The sequence below is a fragment of the Vipera berus genome, assembly GCF_964194415.1.
Source record: "Vipera berus genome assembly, chromosome: 2".
Lineage (NCBI taxonomy): Eukaryota > Metazoa > Chordata > Lepidosauria > Squamata > Viperidae > Vipera > Vipera berus.
In genome coordinates this window covers 244,417,084-244,427,661 of record NC_138203.1, presented here as the reverse complement: position 1 = coordinate 244,427,661, position 10,578 = coordinate 244,417,084, and positions in this window count along the sequence as shown.

Here is a 10,578-nt window from a genome sequence, read left to right as displayed (position 1 = left end):
ACGGCGTACAACGAGGACCAGTCGCCGATAACACCCAGTGGCGTACTGACAAACATCCCATCCCTAGGATGGTGGGGAATGGCAGAAGGTGCACAGACAGAGGGCCATATCGTCACCGGGAGTGTCATCTCCGCTCTGTACAAGCGGTGAGACGCTCCGACCCTCTGTTCTCCCCCGGAGGACCCGGGAGCAAAGGTGCGCACACTCCCATGCTAAGGCTGGTCTACCTGAATGCAAGGTCCGTAGCTAACAAAGCTCACCTCATTCGTGACCTAGTGGAGAGCGAGCATGCGGACCTGGCTTGCATCACGGAAACCTGGCTGGGCCCAGAGGGTGGTGTTCCTCTGGTTGACCTCTGCCCGCCAGGTTTCCAGGTGCTGCACCAGCCTCGGGCTCATGGGAGGGGCGGGGGAGTGGCAGTTATCATCAGGGAATCCCTTAGCCCGCGAGAGACCACCGTCCCTCAGATGGTCGGGTGTGAGTCTCTCCTACTGAGATACGGCCCAGGGGCGCAGTTGGGCCTGCTGCTGGCGTACCTACCACCTAATCGTGCAGCGGCGGCCCTGCCCGAACTACTCGATGTCCTCTCAGGGTTGGTGGTTGAATTCCCAAGACTCATGGTCTTGGGCGACTTTAATCTACCGTCCCTGGGAGGATCGTCCGAACTGGCTCGGGAGTTCATGGCTTCCATGGCGGCCATGGACCTGTCGCAAATAATTTCTGGACCGACTCATGAGAGAGGCCACACCCCAGACTTGGTGTTCTTGTCTGGACGGTGGCGTGATGATATCGGTGGGGGTACCACAACTGTTACGCCCCTGTCATGGACCGATCACCACCTCCTGCGGCTAGACTTCCCCCTTGCCACCCCCCAACGTGGGTGCACGGTGCCAGTCAGATGGTACCGCCCTAGGCGCCTAATGGACCCTGATAAGTTCCAGGCAGCGCTTAGGGACACGCATGCACTCCCTGCTCACAGCTCGGCGGATGCCTTAGTGGAAGCCTGGGAAAAGGCAGCCACGGAGGCTCTGGACCGAGTTGTACCCTTGCGGCCTCTGACCCGGCGCAGATCCCAGCGAGCCCCATGGTTCACCGAGGAGCTCCGGGAGATGAAGCGTCGGAGACGGGGCCTAGAGAGCCGTTGGAGATCCAGTCGATCCGAATCCGACCGATTGCGACTAAGAATCCTCACCAGGTCTTATCTCGCTGCGATAAGGGTGGCAAAATCCAACTATTTTTCCACCCTCATCGCGTCCGCAGATAATCGCCCGGCTGCCTTGTTCAGGGTGACTCGCTCCCTATTAAACCAAGAGGTGAGGGAGGAACCCTTGCAGGGTCGAGCCGAGGAATTCGGTCAATATCTGCTGGATAAAATTGCTCGGATTCGAACTGGCCTGGACTCCAACTGGGCTGAGATGGAAGAACAAGACATGGACAGTCTTGTCGACGTCATCTGGGAAGAATTTGATCCTGTAACTCCTAAGGAAGTGGACAGGATTATGAGAAGGTTGAGCTCCTCCACATGCTTACTGGACCCATGCCCTTCCTGGCTGGCCTATGCAGCTCGAGAGGAGACACGAGGCTGGTTCCTAGCGGTCATCTCTGCTTCTCTCAGTGAGGGTCACTTCCCCACCGCCTTGAAGGAGGCGGTGGTGAGACCTCTCCTCAAGAAGCCCACCTTGGACCCATCCTCTTTAAATAACTTTCGTCCAGTCTCCAATCTTCGCTTCCTTGCGAAGGTTGTTGAGAGCGTGGTGGCGCACCAACTTCCTCAGATCCTGGATGAAGCGGTTTATCTAGACCCTTACCAATCGGGTTTCAGGCCGGGCTACAGCACGGAGACGGCATTGGTCGCTCTGATGAATGATCTCTGGAGAGCCCGGGACAGGGGCCATTCCTCTGTCCTAGTCTTATTAGACCTCTCGGCGGCTTTCGATACCATCGACCATGGTATCTTACTGCGACGCCTCAGGGGACTGGGAGTGGGAGGCACGGTTCTGCGTTGGTTCTCCTCCTTTCTCCAGGGTCGCTCGCAGTCGGTGCTGACAGGGGGACAGAGGTCGACCCCGAGGCCTCTCACTTGCGGAGTCCCTCAGGGGTCGGTCCTCTCGCCTCTCCTGTTCAACATCTACATGAAACCGCTGGGTGAGATCATTCGCAGTTTTGGAGTAGGGTACCATCAGTATGCTGATGACACCCAGCTTTTTATCTCAACTCCAAACAATATCAGTGATGCCCTAGACGTGATGTCCCGCTGCCTGAAAGCGGTCCGGGAATGGATGGGGAGGAACAGGCTTCAACTGAACCCGGACAAGACTGAATGGCTGTACATTCCGGCAAGCCAGGATATTCTGAACGTCCCATTGCTTAACATCGGGGACAAGTTACTACCCCCTGTTGATAGGGCCCGCAACCTGGGTGTCCTCCTAGACTCGCAGCTCTCCCTAGAAGACCACATAGGAGCTGTGACCAAGGGGGCCTTCTCCCGGGTTCGACTAGTTCGCCAACTACGGCCTTATCTGGACCTGGATTCCTTACGTACAGTCACCCATGCCCTTGTGACCTCTCGCCTAGACTATTGTAACGCTCTCTACATGGGGCTGCCCTTGAGATCCACTCGGAAGCTTCAACTGGTGCAAAGTGCAGCGGCACGGACACTCTTGGGAGCCTCCCGATACTCCCATATCACACCTCTCCTCCGTGCGCTGCACTGGCTTCCGGTTGCCTTCCGTGTGAAGTTCAAGGTGCTAACAATGACATACAAAGCCCTACATGGCATGGGTCCGGACTACCTACGGGAGCACCTTCTGCCAATGTCAGCACCCCACCGTCCTGTGCGCTCCCACAGAGAGGGCCTCCTCAGGGTGCCACCGCTCAAGGAATGTCGGCTGGTGGCCCCCAGGGGGAGGGCATTCTCAGTGGGCGCGCCAGCCCTCTGGAACAGCTTACCAACCGAAATCCGGATGGCCCCCGACCTCCGTACCTTCCGACGCGACTTAAAAACTTTCCTGTTCCAGCAGTCCGGCCTGGCATGATAGCGTTAATTGGGGTCCCAGTTTGTTTTCACTATTGTTTTTATTATTTTTATTGTTCAACTGTATACCTTCCTTCCTCTGTACACCGCCCTGAGTCCCTCGGGAGAAGGGCGGTTTATAAAAACTAATAATAAAAACTAATAATAATAATAAATATTTTGTGGCATGAAAGAATTGATGAGGAATGAAATGATTTGTTATTGCAGAAAATTTCTCTCCTGCTTTTTGTTTTCCAAAAGACCTTGACGATAGCTTACTAATTAAAACCATAATGTGCCAAATAACAAAATTAAAAAGGATCAAAGCTATTATCATGCAAAAATATCCCATTTAATTCAGTGAGACTTACTTCTGAGTAGGCATTTATATTTTTTGTTCTGTCACTTATTAAAGTAAAAGCATAAGAAAGCTATCTGGATTTTTTCAGGCCAGGCTAGATTCTTCCCGAAAGTAATAAGATGCAAATGTTTTATTTACACCATTTTGTTCACACTGAAAAAGGAACATAAATTGCAAAAAGTTACTTGTGAATATGTATTGTCCTTAATTTTCATGCTAACTGTAGTAACACAATTGCCTCAAATATCATGTCATACAAGAATGATACACTTGACTAATCTGTAATAAGGTAGGATAAATCTCACCAGGTCCTGGATATTGAAAAAGTATTGTAATCAGTAGGTATCACAACAACAACATTCTTGTGTAACTTGACCAGGATTAGAAGAATCACAGAGCAGAAATTAGACTTCAATTCCTGCTCAGTGTCAGAATCCAATTTAAAGCATGCCTGACAGATGGGTGTCTAACTACTGCATTAACACCTTCAATGAAAGAAGCCCACCAGCATTCTGTTCCTTTTCTATGTTAATGTGCATTTCCAAATAGCTACATGAAAAATTACAGTTAAATTATAATTTTTAAAACTGTTATAAACATGTTCCTGATCCTTGCCAGCCATTACATATTCTTAGGAGTTTTTAAACTGAGAGATACATTTAAAAATTTTATATAATGGATGGGAATTTGTAATGTCATTATTTTACCAGTAGCAACAGCTGTTTCTGGAATTTATGCTTGATTTTTGCTGTATTTTTTTCTTTTTTCTTTGTATATATTGCTGAACTACAAAAAAAGTGTGTAGACAATGAAACCTTCATATATACATGAATCATTTCATTTATATTAAATGGTTCCCTGAGTGCACACAATCAAAAGTAGGTGGCAAAATGGCCAGTCTGAAGATTCAGGTTTGTTTATTTATTTTCCAAAATAAGGATGTAAGATTCCTTTGGGAGACAAAGTACTTTCATTTCTGTCCTTCCCCCCCTCCCCCAAATAATGAAATTGTACCTCCAAAATGTCTATGGAGATTCTCAATCATCCAGGTCATAATGGTCCCAGCAGTGTTTTTTCAAGAGGCAACTGAACTTTCTTTGTTTTTCCTTGAAGACGTTTTGCTTCTCATCCAAGAAGCTTTTTCAGTTCTCACCAGATGCCTGCAAGGAATATAAATCCTTCCATACCCCCACCATTCAGTCAGAACTGAAGAAGTTTCTTGGAGGAAAAGTGAAATGTCTTTAGGGAAATCAGGAAAAGTCCAGTTGCCTTTTGAAAAAGCACCTTTGGGTGTACCTTCAAAATTCTGCCTTTCTGCCAACAAATCTTGTGGAACAATTTCAATAACAACAAAAATAAAAAGACTTATACATTCTTCCTGTCGTTTGTGGTGACATTTACACTACATCCCTGTGTGCCCTGAAATAGCTTTCTGGAGCCGAATATGAACCCTTGCAAGGTTTTACTACCTAATATCAGGGCTTTTTTTCTCATAGAATGCTCAGAATGGAGTTCCGGCACCTTTTTTGGATGGAACCTTCTAGGTTAGGCAAGGCGGGTTGTATGACGTCTGTGAGTTCCGGCACCTTTTTCTTTTACAAAAAAAGCACTGCCTAATATTATAGTAAGTGTTCTATTAAACTCCAGTGTTCTCACATAGCCACTAGCTCAGTTCATTTGAACATTTGATTTCAAAGAAGGAAGAAGAACAGAACTGATGATATAAGGAATATTTCCTATGGAGGAATTCATGATTCAGATGTAATCTCCAAATACTAGGATATAAGGTTATTTTGTAGAAAAGTAAGGAATAACAGGGTAAACTATAGGAATCACAACCAGATGAGTTAATTGTAGTGTTATATTGACAGAATTTCGCAAGGCTGAAAGCAGTGGTGGGATTCAAATATATGAACAACTGGTTCTCTCTGTGGATGCCGCTTCCGGAAGTCCATTCTGGGCGAACTGGCTGAATCCCACCACTGGGTGAAAGTACAATTCACTCTCCCCCTCCTCTCCTCTCCTTTAGCACCTGAGAAACTAGGCACAGTTTCTTCTGAGTCTCTTGTCCTGCCCTCTATCCAGCTGTAGGTTCAGCTGTCTCTATCTGACCCTTAGCAGCAACTTTTTGCCCAGTCTCCCAAGGTCTTCCCCGCATACCATTATAATAACTAAGAGAAAAAACAAGGGAACTGAGGGGCACTTTGAGAAGCCAGTACTGTTATTTTCCTGCTATTAATATGACTACTAAATGTCAAAATCCCCCAAATTACATTTAAAGCTCTCTTTTAAGAACTTTCCGTTATGTGAAAATGCAGCGGTTGGTCTGCATAGGCAGTTCCCGTTTGGGCTGGTTAAAATCCTTTTCCAGGCTCCTCCTCATTGTACATTTCAAATTCTTGCGCTCTTCTGTTTCGTTCTTTCTTCACCAATATAACACACATAAAAAACTCTACTTTTTTAAAAAAAATCATGCTATACTGTTTGAGAGTAGAAAAAAATAATAGTCAGAGGCTATAGTATAGCACTTGACAAATCCAGCATTGTGAGATGGGAGGCATCTTAATAACTTTTCAGTCCAACAGTAATGGCTGTTACTATAATTTTACAAATTATGTACTTCAAACATCAGTTCTTCAAAACAGCTTGAAAAGAAGGCTGTGTTCTCAGCAGTTGATATTCTCTTTTTAATAAGGGCACGGTAAATAATAAACTTTGTTATTGACATATGTTAGCATAGCTTAGCAAAGCTGTTTAGAAGGAAGAGGGGTGGAAGGAAACAGAAGGTGCCAATCGCCAGAGAAATCAGGAGATCCAGACAGTTCAAATAGGTATAAAGATTTATTGTAAGCTTAAGCTCTTTAAGGGACGTGGTGGCTCAGTGGGTTATTACGCTGAGCTTGTCGATCAGAAGGTCAGCAGTTTGGCGGGTCGAATCCCGAGTGCCACATAACAGAGTGAGCGCCTGTTACTCGTCCCAGCTTCTGCCAACCTAGCAGTTTGAAAGCACGTAAAAATGCAAGTAGAAAAATAGGGACCACTATGGTGGGAAGGTAACAGCGTTCCGTGCGCCTTTGGTGTCTAGTCATGCCAGCCACATGACCATGGAGATGTCCTCGGACAAACGCTGGCTCTTTGGCGTTGAAATGGAGATGAGCACCAGCCCCTAGAGTTGGAAACGACTAGCACGCATGTGCAGGGGAACCTTTACCTTTACCTTTTAAGCTCTTTACAAGAATCTGAACCTCAAACAGTTAAAGCAGTTTGGCGGTAAATAAGGAATTCACAGTGGGCTGGTCTTAGATATCTTGTGGGTGTGAAAGGATTCATGACTGGTGATGCATTTAACTCCTCCCTCAGGCTCAGCCTGGTCATTTCCTACAGAAGGGAACTTTCCTACAGAACGGAACTTTCCTGAATGAATCCTTTCTGCTTTATCTGCACCTTTCTCAGGCCCACTGATTTTCTAGTAGACTCTATTTTTTATATAATATATTTTATTGATTTTGTAATAAAGCATAAGTCACTCAATAATTGGTAAACAGTGTGTTGTCTGGGTTACATTTGTAAAAGAATCCTTAACAATTAATTTCTATAATTTGTATTCCATATATTAATTTTACTTGATTTCCTCTTTCCCTCAAAATATCCTTTTTTGAAAACAATGAGTTAATACAATTCTTATTGTTTTGATAAATAACAATTGAATATATAATTTTTCCAATATTCCTAAAAAATAATAATCATATTAGTATATTATTTCTTTTCTTTTCAGTCACTTTGGTTGCCTTATCCTAAATCCTGTCACAATCCTTATTTTAGTTTATTTCTCCCACCAAATTCTAGATATTCTTACTAGTGAAAATTCTCAATGATTAATTACATTTACCGGTACATTGACAGATTTAATTCTATTTTTTCTATATAAGTCATCTCACACTTTTACATTTCTTAAGAAATAGATAAAAGAATAAAAAGAGAGAAGAAGAAAAAAGAAAAATGAAAAAAGAAAAAAAGCAAGATCAATGAAACATAAGAAATAAAATACTACTTAAAATATATATCCCTCCTAGGTTAATATATATTTATTTCCTCAATTTCTTATTCTTGTTAACCATAGCTAAGAATATATTTAATCTTTAAACATTCCATTCAGTAGGTCTAGTCATCTAGTCCCTTGACTCTGATTCAAAATATTTTTTTATACTTTTCTTAAATTCAGTCACATTTAAGTACCTAAAATTTAAGTACCTAAAATTAAGTACCAGGCAAATGTGGAAATGAATCCAGACCATTACAGATTACAAGGTGAATTCACTGAGATGCAAGGACAACACGGACTTCCTAAACAAACTGAATGCATTTTTTGGTAGATTTGAGACATCAAATAGCACTCCTGCTAGGAAAGCTGTGCCCCATCCTGATGAGCAAGTGCTAAGCTTTGATGTCACCTCTGTCTGGAAAACACTGAGGAAAGTTAACATTTGGAAAGCAACAGACCCAGATAACATCCCTGGACATTTCCTTAGAGATTGTGCAGATGAGCTGGCTTGTGTTCTCATGGATATTTTCAATCTCTCATTGCAGCAGGCAGTGGTCCCATCGTGTTTTAAGATGGCCATCATCTTGCCAGTGCCAAAAAAGTCCACAATTACAGGCCTCAATGATTACCGTCCGGTTGCACTGACATCCACCATTATGAAATGGTTTGAGAAGCTGATAAAGGACTTTATTGTATCTAGCCTCCCACCAGCATTTGACCCACTTCAGTTTGCCTACCGACCAAATCGCACTACGGAGGATGCTATCTCTTCTGTTCTCCATCTGAGCTTGAAGCACTTAGAGGAAAGAAATACTCATGTGCGTTTGTTGTTTGTTGACTTCAGTTCGGTATTTAACACAATCATTCCCCAGCATCTAGTAGACAAACTGGGCCTTTTAGGCTTAAACACCCCTTTGTGCAACTGGATTCTGGATTTTCTTACCAACAGGCCCCAATATGTGCGAGCTGGAACAAATACCTCTAATACCATTTCCCTGAGCACAGGTTTTCCTCAGGGCTGTGTCCTACGTCTGCTACTGTTCACCCTGTTGACCCATGATTGTTGTGCTAGGTTTGCCACCAAACATATTGTAAAGTTCACAGATGATACAACAGTAGTGGGCCTTATTCATGATGACAATGTGGAAGCTTATCGCAAGGAGGTTGAAGGGTTGGTGAACTGGTGTAAAGAAAACAGCCTAGTTTTAAATACCAGTAAAACCAAAGAAATCATTGTCGATTTCAGAAAAGGCAGGCACAGCCACAATTTTCTGTGCATTAATGATTCCCCTGTGGAGATGGTTACCAGCATCAAATTCCTGGGTGTGCAGGTAACAAGTAGGCTGGCTTGGTTGCTAAAACAGTGAGAAACTGGTGAAGCAGGCACAGCAGCGCCTGCACTTTCTGCATTGCATGAGAAAAGCTCATCTTCCTTCCCCTGTTCTGACCACTTTCTACAGGGGGGCGATCGAGAGCATCCTGTCATACAGCATCACAGTCTGGTTTGGAAGCATCACTGCTTCAGACAGGAAGGCGGTGCAGAGAGTGGTGAGGATGGCTGAAAAGATCACTGGCAGTTCCCTCCCTCCCATCCAGGACACAGCACAGAAACGTTGTTTGAATAGAGTCTGTAAGATGATCTGAGGCACTACTCATCCTCTTCACAACCTGTTTTCCTTGTTACCTTCTGGGAGGAGGCTTCGTGGTATCCATAGCAGAACATCCAGATTCAACCATAGTTTCATTCCATACAGCATTAACCTTGTGAACTCTCAGGCTTCCTCCTTCCGTTATATATTCAAGATGGACAGTATTTAATATTTTATTGTTATGTATATGTAGGGGTGTGGGTCTATACATATGTTGTATGTAGTATGTTTTTGGGGGGTGTCATGTATGTGTCTCACTTTGAGAGCGGGCAACTAAATTTCATTTTTGATGTGCGCCATTGTGCCCACAGTAAAAAATAACAATAAAGATTATCTTATCTTATCTAAAACATTTGCTTTATTTAAGTCATTTCAGCTTTTTTTTAACAGAAAAAAAAGAAGCATACTATATTATTTGGAGAATTCATCCCTCTTAGAGTGGTATATTCCAAAGTTTTTCTATTTCTTTAATCATATTCGAACAAATGCTTCTTTTTAAAGTATTCTTATGATCTGGGACAATACTGTAAATAACTGATCCATGAGATATCAAAAGAATGAATCCTTATTGATCGATGCTTTTTGCTGATAGCTATTTGCTACTTAGATTGCTCAATAACATTTTAATTATTTGCTACAAATTCCATACTCACAGGCATGTAGCTAATAAACCTTTGTAGGGACTTGAGACTGCAGATGGGGAAGGCAACATGGAGGACTGAATTGGTTTTAAAGTATATTGGGAATGATTAACAATGAAACACTGATTGAGTCAGCATCCTGCTTTGCATTGCTGGAAGTTCAACACCATAGGTTTTCCACTAGCATATCTATGGACATTCACCAAACAGCACTACAGTTTTTCAGCATTCTGTACATCATGAGTTGCTTGTGGGTTTCTAGCAAACATTTCTTTCAAATAGAAAGAATGACATGAACAGAAGGACTATTCCAGCACAATTGCTTCAATGTTTTTTTTTTATTTAATACTTTTCTTATTGGGAGAAAAGGAGCTTTCTTTAAGCATTTTATGTGTTGGGTTTGATTTTTTTTTTACCACCCCCCTGGTTCAAAATTTCAGCATCGATTATTTAAACACCCAGATCTTGGTGTAAAGTGATAAATATATCCATTGCAGAACTCCAGCTGATTTGAATAAATCATTTTCTTTACACCAGAAAACAAAGGTTTACTTTGCGATGCAATTTCAAACAACCGTTGCTATAATAAAAAGCAATTTGGCTTCATTCTTTGCTCACAGAATTCAAAGCAGCTAACAACCTAACAGCTAACAATTCAAACTAATTTATTGTCAAATGATGGGTATAAATAATGATCTTGTCTACTACAAGAGGTATGAACTGGCTTTATTAGATTAATAGAGTCTTGAAATTTTTGTTATTCACTTTCTCCGATAGCATTGCATTCATGAAGATGTGCATTTTGTAGCTGTTATCTGAGATCAGTGACTCTGAAAAGGATCCCACGGAATCTTCTAAATGGCTTTTCTGTA